A 12,071-nucleotide genomic window follows, 5' to 3' on the forward strand; every position below is an offset into this window, starting at 1 on the left:
TATCGTAGACTAAAAAAGAAAAATAGGCTCAGCAAGTCAGAGTTGATAAAAAAAAACTCCTGAACTAATCCTTTACTTGCAAGTCCATTCAACACAGATGCAAAAGAGAGAGGAGTGTGCAGTTATAAAAGTTAAGCACTGTTCGTAAAGCAGGTCTTTTTCATTAGAGAAGTCTCAAAAGCAGACTTTCTATAACCTGGGAACCAAAAAATCATATTTGTCATTACATAAAGCATTACTAAAGTAGTTATTATCCATAAATAAAGCCATAAAAGCTGCATGTACCATACGGCTGTGAATTACTGGACATAACACTGCACAGGCAGAAATACTTGATTGTTGAGTTTCATCTGCACTGCAGAACTCTGTCCTGAGCTCCACTCATCAGAAGAGCACAGACAGATGCACGTGTTTATCTCCAGTACATACTCTTTTTTCCGCTCTTCCCTGATTTTTTAAAGTTTCTTTGTAACAAAGGGTGTTTTCTGTCAGTGCAGCAGCACTGAAAAGGACCTGTATGCAAAGTATGTGTCACGAGACAGCCCACAACAGCCTTAAACAACCTCTCTCTCTCTCTCTCTCTCCCAATTGTCCTACAATTGGTCAAAGCTTGCTGTCATGCTACAGATTTGGTTGTGAGGCTGTAAACAGAGTGCAGAGGAGTTCTGCAGTTGAAAGGTTTCATGGAATTATTAATAATGAATTCATTAATGCATTCATTTTCTACCTTTATCCTCCACTTTATCACACTCACACCTACATCAGCTTACAGTGTCAAATTAATCTGCATGTTTCTGGCACAGAGAACATGCAAACTCCACTAAGAAAGGCCCTCAGATGAACTAGGACCTGAACAGTCGAGCTTCTTGCTGTGAGGCAACAATTCTAGCCACTTCAACACTATGTGCAACTCACAGGCCCGTACTTACTACTTGCCCTTGCAATGCACCCAGTCCATTTTAATCACGCCACTGTGAATTAAATACTGAAAACATTATAGATACACGGAGGATAAATAACCTCCCTGTCTCGCTGCATTTGCTGAAAGCGTCTGTGCAACACTTTGGTCACTGAGTACACTTTATATGCATGGCTGCCTTCAGTTTGTGATGTGTCTGTCACTTTGTCAGCATCCACTCTACAAGTGGTGAGCACAAATCCTCTGAGACCGAGTCTGAGGATGAGGCGAACGCGCATGGTCACACTGAACATGCCTGTTTTGTCCAAGCAAGCAGAAGCAGAGACATTGTTTTACTGCCCTTTAAGGTGATTTGCCACACGTTTTCTGGTGAGTATTCAGAAGAAGAAAATGGGATGTAAGTTATTTTTTTTTAATATATTCTGTATATATATATAGTGTATAGGTCGAGTGGGATCCTGTACACTAGTTGTTAAAAGGTCTAGTTCCTCTATCATGACTTTGATGTGTCTCACTAAAGTAAAACATAAAGCTCCAGTGCAGAACCGCTATCACCCCCTGATGATTTCTAAGTCATTACCAAAAAAGACTGTGGTTTCCAAGAAGTGCATTACCTAGTTTTCTATCACCTACTGTATATGAACACATTGCACACGCGAACATTAGGGAAATTTATTGCACAATATTGCACATTTCCAAGAACCCATAGTCATTTGACAGGGCTTTAAATAAGGCCTTTTTAACTTATAATTTACTGTTTATAATAAAAAAGGTTGTTGGATGTGTTCAGAATGTACTGATCTGTGCCTTCACGAACAGCCAAGTCGCAAAAAATCTGATGGCTCTGTTGTCATCGGCGTGACTCACGGTTTATCCGCAGCCTTATGTGTGATTGCACATTTCTCGTATATCTGCCTGTGGTTTATTTCCGTACCTTTTTCATAAAGGGTGCCATTTGAGTTGCAGTGCTGCAGACATTTAGGTTGTACATCTCCTACACGACCTCCGAGGGAATAATACAGCAAATCTCTGACACGGAGCAACATCAGCAGCAAAAACGCAGGCAGCTTGTTTCATTATTTTTAGAAAAGGCATATTCAAGTGCTTAAACTACAAATGCACCCGAGAGACGTGAATTAAAGGGATCTCAGGGGACACAACAGACAACAAGTTAATTGAAAATAACTCATTAGTAATTAGAAAGGGAATGGGTCATAATTAGACAGAGGAAATAATGTACGTGAGTTGAACATCATAACCGATCAGATGTTTCACTCCGTAAAGACACTTCTAGGAAATTTTTAAAGATCCTCTCAGATGTGGGTCACTGGGACAAAAACCCTTTATTGCCCGTCTGTCATGGGAGCCTTGACATGAAAGAAGTTGGTCCGCTCTGGTTGCCTGAGTGAGTCTGCGGGCCTATTTGCATCTCCTAAACCTGTCCCAGTAAACTAATTGGCGTTACTAATGGGTGGCTGGATGAACTGCAGCCCTGTATGGTAATGAATTCACACGATCCGGTGTCATAGCTGAAGGACTTGTTAAAATGCAAATGAATGATGACCCTGTTATGTGTCTATCAATTTGGGGATCCACATTATTAGTGCATTACAATGAGACCCTTGTTCATGCATGAAAATACAATTAGGCCCACAGGCAGGAACAGTTCACCAGAACAGAAAATTGGATTTAAGGACAAGCTTTCAAAAAAAAATACTAGCTAATTTGAACAATAAATCTAAAGCAGTTCAACCACTTGGTGGGTAATTGCAGATCTCACTGAATATTAAGCTTTTTTTTAATTTTTTTTAATAAAAGTCTTTCATTGTTAAGTAGGACGTGATGTGCGATGACTCAGACGGTCTCTTATGTACGTGCAGAATAATGTAAAGAGCAAGATGCACCTAAAATAGCCATGGATGCATTTATTACCAAACATGTCAGCGTGTCTCAGGAGATTGTTGTGCAATTTTCTAAACTTTTTCTATTACTTTCTCCCTCATATGATCCACATATTGTTTTGATAGAAGACAGAACTTAGGTTTGTGTGTCTGTGTGTGTGTGTGTCTGTGTGTGTGTGTGTGTGTGCACCAGATGTTCGAAATTATAAGTATGTCCATTTCATCCTCCTTACAGCTAAAAAAAACAAAACAAAGACAAAGCAAAAGGCAGACAGGGGAAAGAAACAACATCAAAGAGACCAATATGCAAAGCAGAGCTTGTATTCACGCATCCACTGCAAAGGACAACAAGTTTTTTATTCAGATTCACTTCAGAGAGGAAATGCAAAGCACCCATCCAAAAAAACTGTCATAAAGGAAGTTCTCTCAAACGACGATAAATCCATGACACCTGTTCTCGGTCACATGTTTGCTTCCCTACAAAATATGAGAACAACTCAGTGTGTTCTGGTTCTGAATGGAGCTGATTTTCTCATTTCCACCTCTGGAGGTCGCTGTAGATCCCCCCTTTTTTTTACTCTCAATTCTCTCTGTTCAGTTTGGTTGAATGAAGATAGAATTATAGGGATATGCTTTGATTAAAAATGTGCTGTCAAAGCATTTGAATGAGAAGAGATGTAGCAGCAGAGAAAGAAAGAAAAAAGTCTAATCGCTGTACATGAAAAATCTTTTTCATATTCACTGTTTCACTATTACTGTTTGTCCCCTGTTTCATTTTCTGTAAGTATTCGCTGTAATTGTGGTTTCACTTTCATGAACGACGAATTAAACCTTATATTCAGCTTTTTATTCCCGTCCCTCAGACGTAATAAAAAAGAAATGTGCGGGTCTGGCAGAGGAAGTGACTGAGGAAACCTCAGGCCATCTCAGAGACATTACAACTGTATATGCTTCACAGGTTCTGCCTTTTTCTTGCCAGCATTAATTACATTTTTATATTCAAAGGTGTTTAACACAGACAGCTGTGTGAAATCAACCCTTCAGCTTCTCTGAAAAGGGATTTGACGATCCTATTTTTTTTAACACAAAATGCAGCATAAAAGGTGTCACTTTGTGGATTTATTTGTTGAAAATTCATCTAATGAGACACCTTAAATAAACATACAGTTTCTTTTGCAAACGCATCCTCGATGGAAACCCCCTTTGCTTTCATTACATCCCTTGTTTTATTTTTTGCTTCATATCATTTGAGCACAGATATATATTCCATCTGATGTCATCTTGCTGGGGAAGCTGGGTTTAATTTACGGTTACATTTTGGGATCAGGATGTTCCTGCTTATTTTCCCTCTGTGTGAGTTGCTTTGATATAGCGAGCAAAATTTCCCAAAACATGAAAATGTTAATTTGCTGCAGTGTCCTGTCTGCTAAACTGTTCAGCTCAGCGTCAAAGCAGCAGGGAGCCGAAATAATGAAATAAAGCCAGAAAAAGCAGCTCACAGGGGCAACAGGAAATGCAGCACCCGTCATTATCTTACTTCTTATGAGACTTTCTTGGACAACTAACACAGAAGCACTACGATACAAAAGTGGACTTGATGCAATGATTGGATTTGCCGTAAATGAGGGAAACGTGTGGACACATCACCTCTACCTCTCTGCAACAGTCCTCAGCGGTGTGTCCCACGGCTTTCCTCATCATTGCCCGTAATGGATGCATGGGAGAGGGGAGACACTCTGGGAGACACTGGCTTGCTGACAGAGGAAGAAGAAGGCAAGGCAGGGAGCAGGCAGACAGATGTTTGAATCTCAGCCCCAGGCCTGATGAGATTAATCCATCCCTCCGAGGCACAAGACAGAGACAGAGAGATGGAGAGAGAGAGAGATGGAAGCAATGTCTATTAGTACAATTGGCTGCTCTCTTTCCCATGTGCAGCCTCCACATCCCAGTGTTCCTTCTTGTCTTGCCGAGGTGAGCAGCAAATCCAAACCCATTATAGACCCAAACCCCCTGAATACCACTGGACCAAGCTGCCAGTGTGGGAATTTTTCAATCAGTCTGAAAGAGAATCAGTCGGTCGCAGATGAAATAACAAGAATCATGCATTCGTGTTGGGTGCACATCTGTCCTCTTAAGCTCCTGTTGACAAATTCCACTGAAACAAGCAGACTTTTATTAGGCATGTTCATTTTGCTTTCATCAAAGGAAATGCAGATAGATATTCCCATGACATGCGAATATTCCCGTATATTACATCTTTGTTTGTTTGCACTTCTTTGCCTCCATGCAATTTGTTGTGATTCATTTTGACAAATGGCAAACTTGCAACAATAAAGTGACGCTTAAAATGAACCCTAACCCATTTTTTGCATATTTTTTTTTTTTTTGCACTAAAAAGGGATTCAAAGTAAATGTTGCCTTAAAGGCATAATGACTGTAATATAAAAGTCATTTGACTTTCATGGCGTTTTGTGAAGCTGCTTAGAAGGGTGATTAACACTATTCCCATATCCCATAATTGTTTTGCATTACAGAGGTGTGAATTGCGATGTGAACTGTGAAGTCGCAGAGACACCAGAAACAAAACAAGTTGAGGGAAGATCTCAGCGATGGTTCTGATTTGGAATCTTTTACTTTGGTCTCTCTTTGAATCAATCATTTAAATGATCCACTTGATGAAATAAGTTATAAAAAATTAAGTAATATTTTAAAGCTAACAGCTTTACTGATGGCGATGCATGTCATTGTGTTGCACTGGAAAAGGTACATCGCTGGCAATAGCCGAGGAGGCAAAGGAGAAATGACCACTGATGCTGATTGAAGTCCGTAACAGACACAGAGGTGCACACCGACAAAACTCAAACCACCTGAAAGAACTACACACTTCCACCACAACACAAGTTCTGTGTCCATCAGAACCTCCAAGACACAAGCAAGCAACTTTCTTTTCAGCTGACAGTGGGAGGAAGCCAGTCCGTATACTTTAATGATCTGATCATCTGTCCTGTGCGGCTGCTGTTGTAGGAAAACTGGAATGCAGCCATTTGACTGAGTGTAAAATATTCATGAACTATCAATGGTAGCCCAGCTGACTGGCTGGGGAACAGCTGTTGGGTCTCTGTGCCTCTAGAGGTGCAGCATCTGTCCATTTGAAGAACGTGAATATATGTTTGTGTGGGTGCATGCTCGGGTTTCTCTGTGTGTGTCTGTGTGTGTGTGTTCATGTCTCAGGGGGATTAGACATCAGGAGAAACAACTGTGTATTTAACTTGCGCATCTCCAGATGGTGGAGGATCATTTTAGAAATGATCAAAAAATGATTGTCAGTTTCATCAGGATCTCGGCTTGTCAACTTACTGCCGTGCGTGCGTGCACACACACACACACACACACACACGCACACGCACACGCACACACACACACACACACACACACACACACTTACACACAGTGTGGCACGGTCTGCTTTGTTGTGTGGCAGATGTGAAGATCTGAAATATTTGCCAATCTATATGTATCTGCTTTTTGTCCTTCTCAGCATCGGTACATCTCTGTGTGTGTGTGTGTGTACACTTGTATTTGTTGCCTCTTTAGGACCTTTTGTGTCATAAACACCTGGAGACCTGGAGCTAAGATTTGAATTGTGGTTAGGTTAAGGTTAGGGAACCCTTTGTTAAGGCTGTCCAAATGAATGGAACTAATGAGGTGTCCTAAGAAGAATAGATGTGCAAACCTGTGCGTGTGTGTGTGTGTGTGTGTGTGTGTGTGAGTGTGTGGGCTGTTCACACCCGTGCGTGTGAAGCTCTTAAAGAGCTGTGCTGCTTTGGCTGTGGCTGTTTGATGGACATCTGGAAGCTAAATTGGTTAATGGCGCCTCCAAGCCAACAGCCAGCCGTCCGTCCCCTTGCTGCACTGAAAGTGTGTGTATGTGTGTGTGTGGGTGTGGGTGCAGAGGCTGGAGTGGTGGTGGTGGTGCAGTGGGGCGGGGAGGGGGGGGTGGGGCTCTACATCTGGCCAACCATCCTGTCACAGACAAACACCCCTGCTGGACACTTAGGGGCTTTTTTCAGTCCAGCTTCATTTTTTGTATCATCTCTTAGAACAAAATTAGATTGGTTGTGTTTACACTGCTAAACTGCCGTGTTTGAAACCATTAAAAAAAAAAAGCATTACATTTGGCAGAGACAACCATGCTATATTCCCCTTGTTGCACGCAGCTTGAGTTACATTAATTTTACTGCCATTTGATATCGGACAACTTCAACGAATGTTTATTTTCCTGGCCGTTCATAAGCCAAATATTAGCCTGAAAACACTTTTTATTGATCGTATCATTTTCACACTTGTAAAAAGAGTGTGAAAACAAACAAGAGGAAGGAAAAAAAAAATCACAAAATAAAATAAACAAGACAAGTGTTGACAGCCTCTGTGGGGCTCCACTGGTGCTTTGAGCTAAATGCCAACATCTGCATGATAATATGATCGCACTGACAAAACATTACTCACTTCCTCGCTCTACTGTTTAGCAGGTGTAATGTTAACCATGTTAATCCTCTAGCAGCTGACATTTAATAATGATAACTAAATAAAAAAACTACTAAATGTGAATATGAATCATCCCGTCCCTTGTTCTGGAGGTTTTATGGTATTTGTCACCTCCAAAAGCCAGATATGGAAATGTTCAGATCGATGAATATGAAGAGAACGACAGAGAGAGAGAGGTGAGACAAACGAACACGAACAGAGCTTTGAATAAATACAGCCACAGCCGTCAGATTAACAGCTGGGTCCAGTCCAGGAGTGCACATACAGCAGTGTGATGTGATCTTCTCACATCTAGTACATCTCAGAGATCATGTTGAAGTGGAAAGCACGACTGTCATCTCTACTCTGCTTCTGTGTGTCGTCTGCCTCCCTTCTGTCCAGATGTCAGGGGAAGTAGTCAACAGCTGTGGCAGGAAATTAGCCCCCAGGCAGTGAAAAGGCTAATACACATTAACACAGGAGATATACAGCAAAACAACAGACACACACACACAGGTTTGTGCAGCTCTTCTTCTTAGGACTCTCCACTGGCTTCAGTTGGATAACCAAACCAAAGCTGAATCTACAGACCGTATACAAAAATGGACGTTGTCTTCTGGTTGCAAGGCAAACTCCAGCTGTGAAGCCTCTAAATTTGTGATTTGACTATTGCCACTTCTCAAACAGAAAGTCACCTGCAACCTATTAGACGACACTAGCTGTCCATCACACTGGTGTCCACTCTTATATGCAACCCTTTATTGTCTAATTTCCTATAAATGGGAACAGTCATTTACTCATTCATCTTCTACCGCTGGTGCCAATCCCAGCTGACATAAGGCGAAAGGCGGTGGGTATACATCCTGGAACCAGGCTCTGGTCTCCATCAGGACCAGGTGCTGAAATCAATAATGAACTGTGCAGGGCAGTGATAAGGCAATTTATTAGTATCATTAGTCATCTCCATGATTAGTAAAGTGTGTGTGTTAGTGCAATTGTATGCATACTTGCGTTTAGACATATCCGCCTGATTCAGAATGTTTTTTCGGTGACAGGATTCACGTGTATGGGCGATGGCGCAGCAGCCTGCCCGCCTGCCACAGCACCGGCCCATTCAAGCCAGCGGGAACATTTGCCTTGTGGCTCCAATTCCCAGGAATGCCTAACCTGTGCCAGCTGTTGAGAACATGTTACCTGTGCCAACAAAGCGTCGTCTCTGCCCACCATATCAGCTTCTGCTCTGTCTCCATCTGGGTACGAGACCCGATTTGTGTGAGTATTTGTTTGTCTGCATCTGTAGCCTAATGTATCGGCCTCTTCCCACATCTGTATTTGTGCTTGCATGCATGATTATACAGCCTCTCCTGTGTGCAGTGTGCATGGTGACAGTGTGTGTTCAAATGTATGGATGTTCTTAATGTTGTGTGTGTGTGTGTGTGTGTGTGTGTGTACGTGCATGTCTTGTGTATGGGCCAGCTCTGGTGTATGTGTGTGTGTGTGTGTGTGTGTGTGTGTGTGTGTGTGTGTGTGTGTGTCTCCATCTGTGTGCGTTGAGCCTCCCATTCCTGCATCTGGACCAGCATTGAAGAGGCTTTCCAACAAGACCAATGGCAGCCAGCCTGCCAAACAGCCCAGATGTTAGTTCTGTAAGCCTCGGGCTAAATAGAGGGAGCCACTCTCTCTCTTTATTCAGGACTTGTAAATCGCTGCCATTTGTCAGCATGAGACAGACGGAGACACCATGAAAGAATAAAAAAGGTATAAGTGAAAAAGGAAAGAGTGGCAGAAAAGTGATCTTTTTTTAATTATTATTATTGATGTATTATATTGTATTCATCCTGTAGGAAGATTCCTCTCTGCTGTTAACCCCTCATCTACTAGAAACCTTCCTTGAATTAGAAGCAGTTACCAAGCCTCGTCATAGATTTTTTATTGAGACTAAAAGTCACTTTGATTAATCACTATATCGCTGTGTCAAGAAGGTTTGCATGTTTTTTTTTTACAGTAAACGCATAAACGCAAACAGAAGGGTGAAAAAAACGAAAGAAAAGCCTTGAAGAGGTATAATTCCCAAGTATAATTCACGTTTATTGCAATATGGTCTCCTTTTCTTGGTTTTAGCAACAATCCCTATTGTTAATAGTGACATTGCACTCACCAGATTAATTGCTGAATTCTGGGAATAATATCATTTGACTATAAGAGAACAACAAAAGAACCACAGTGAGTCACAAAATGTTCTCTGCCTGCTGTGGCTGAACAAAAGGAACGAGCTGTAAGGCATAAAAATACTCCGCAGAGGTGAGAGTTTCTTTGACATTAAAGGTCCAGTGTGTGAGAATTAGTGTCATCTGACGACAGTAAAACTGCAGATTGTAACAAATGGAGGTCCAGCGCTCGCTTTGCCAAGCGGGTAAGAGAACTATGGCTTTCACATAGAAGGGATTTCATTCTTCTTTGTTTGAGTAGTAAGATGCTACTTCAAAATTAAGTCTGTTTCCATGCACATGCATATGCATATATTAGGATTTTTTTCCAATGTCATGTAAACATAGTGACTGTAAAAGAATGCTTTGGGTCTTTGGGTGTCACAAGATGGCATCTTCTATATCACCAAAAGTACATCAAAGGTATCAAAGGTTTTGTTTTTTAAGCTAATAAAATGCAAACAATGTTTATTTTAAAGTGATTATATACTTGAACAAACATATCTGTCAATGAACCCTATTAAATGTTACAATGTTGCACCTCAAAACATCAGTTTTATTGTTCTGTGTTAACTGTTTTCCAAGTAACATAATTGTGATAAACAGAAGAGAAAAAAGAAGGATTTGAAATAAAATAATACAAAAATAATAATTCAAAAAAATAATAATAATAATAATAAAACTGTAGGACACAATTAGCGTTATCACCTGTTTGAATGATGTAATGTAAGGACAGATTTGGCTGAATGTGTGTGTGGCAGTTTAGCTCTGTTTGTGTGTGGACTTCCACAGGGCTTAGAAACATCCAGTCCCCCCATATGGTGAGCTGTCACTAAGACACAGGGCAGCTCTCACCTGTGTGGGACCTCCAGGAAGCCATCAGACTGACCCGAGTAAACAACAACTGCACATGGGGCAACCATGTTGCATGTGATACAGTTTTTTGGCTGGATAGAATATTAACTCCTACAAAATCATGTCAGTGTCACCTTGGTCATATGTCAGTGTTTGTGCTTCAGTGAAATCATAAAATGAATTACTAAAATGTGCAAGGGTCATGGTTTCCTCGATTTTCCCCAAGTATCAAAAATAAGACCCAGTGTTATACTGTGTTTATGCACAAACACACCCACATACATAACTGTCCCACTGTTTTTGTTTTGATGAACTATTTGGTTAATTTTAGTGTTTCGGCAGCAGGCGGAGAATGAAAGTGAACACGTGGAGGGTTATCACATGGCGGGAGGAGACAACAAGGTAAAAATAACAGCCCCATAAAAAATCATTATATGAGTTATAAAGCAACAAATAATGTAGGATTTGAACCCTCAAATAATGTCTCCAAGATTATTTATGATGGCACATTAACTTACAACAGGGCACCTGTGAGGTGAATGGCACCTCTGTCACAGCCTGACCAGGTCTGCATCCTCTGTATTGACATTATGGGATGTCTGGTTTTGGGTTCATGCCACAAAAAATTCTCCACTACACGCATCACATGTCACATCCCCTCCAAAATATAAACACAGCTTCCCGCAAAAGAAACTAAAGACGGCTGCACTATAATCACCAACATTTTGTCCTTAATCTCTCATGACACATCATGGTCATTTTTTGTCTCAATAGCACACATTTGTTTTTACATCATAGAACGTTTAAAAACACATCATTCTGCAGCCGAGAAAGACTTGTGCCTCTCCACTTCAATCTGTGAAGCACTTTTCTATCAAACAGCACATGACATATTCAGGAAATGCAAATTGCTGCGGGGAAAACATGACACCTGCTGCCATGACAGATATCTTTCTCACATCTGCTTCTCTCTTCCTGTACACAGATGTTACAGATGAGCAGGAAAAGACGATTCTCCACGCACCTCCCCATGGTGTGGGTAAACTGGGGAAAATCACATTTACACAAAGTGTTAATGTGTCTCTCTGAGCGAGAGTGCCTGTGTTTGTGTGTGTGTGTGTGTGTGTGTGTGTGTGTGTGTGTGTGTGTGTAGACAAAGGCAGAGAGCAATGTGGCTTACAAAGGATGTAAGGGAGGCACAGAGCATAAATAGAAAGTGGCAGAAGTGGAAACCGGGGGCCCTTGGGGGCCATCATAAGCTTTAGAAGTGGGTGAATACGTTAGTGAGTGTGTGAGATGTGGATGTGGAAGCAGGGGGAGTGGGGGGGGCCTGCTCTGTCCTCTGGCTGTACTCAAACTGTGTGTGTTTTGATGTTGATCTCATCCAGTTGTTGGAAAGCCAAACACAGTCTGTGCACCCAGATGTTCACAGATGTGCTGTGTTCAACCTCTGAATCTCTCTCAAACAACATAGCGCTGAGCGATCTGGGGGAAACATATAATTGCAATTTGATTTGTGATGTAAGTGTTTTAAGCCAAGCGTCAATTTACTATTTAGTGTGTCATAGAAAAAATACACTTCAATACAAGGAGGAAAACATTAAAGCTGTAGTGCGTAACTTTTAAATATAAACGGATGCCTGTTATATTCAAACCACTCTATCT

Source organism: Solea solea, chromosome 15 (assembly GCF_958295425.1).
Source record: "Solea solea chromosome 15, fSolSol10.1, whole genome shotgun sequence".
In the NCBI taxonomy this organism is placed as follows: Eukaryota; Metazoa; Chordata; class Actinopteri; order Pleuronectiformes; family Soleidae; genus Solea; species Solea solea.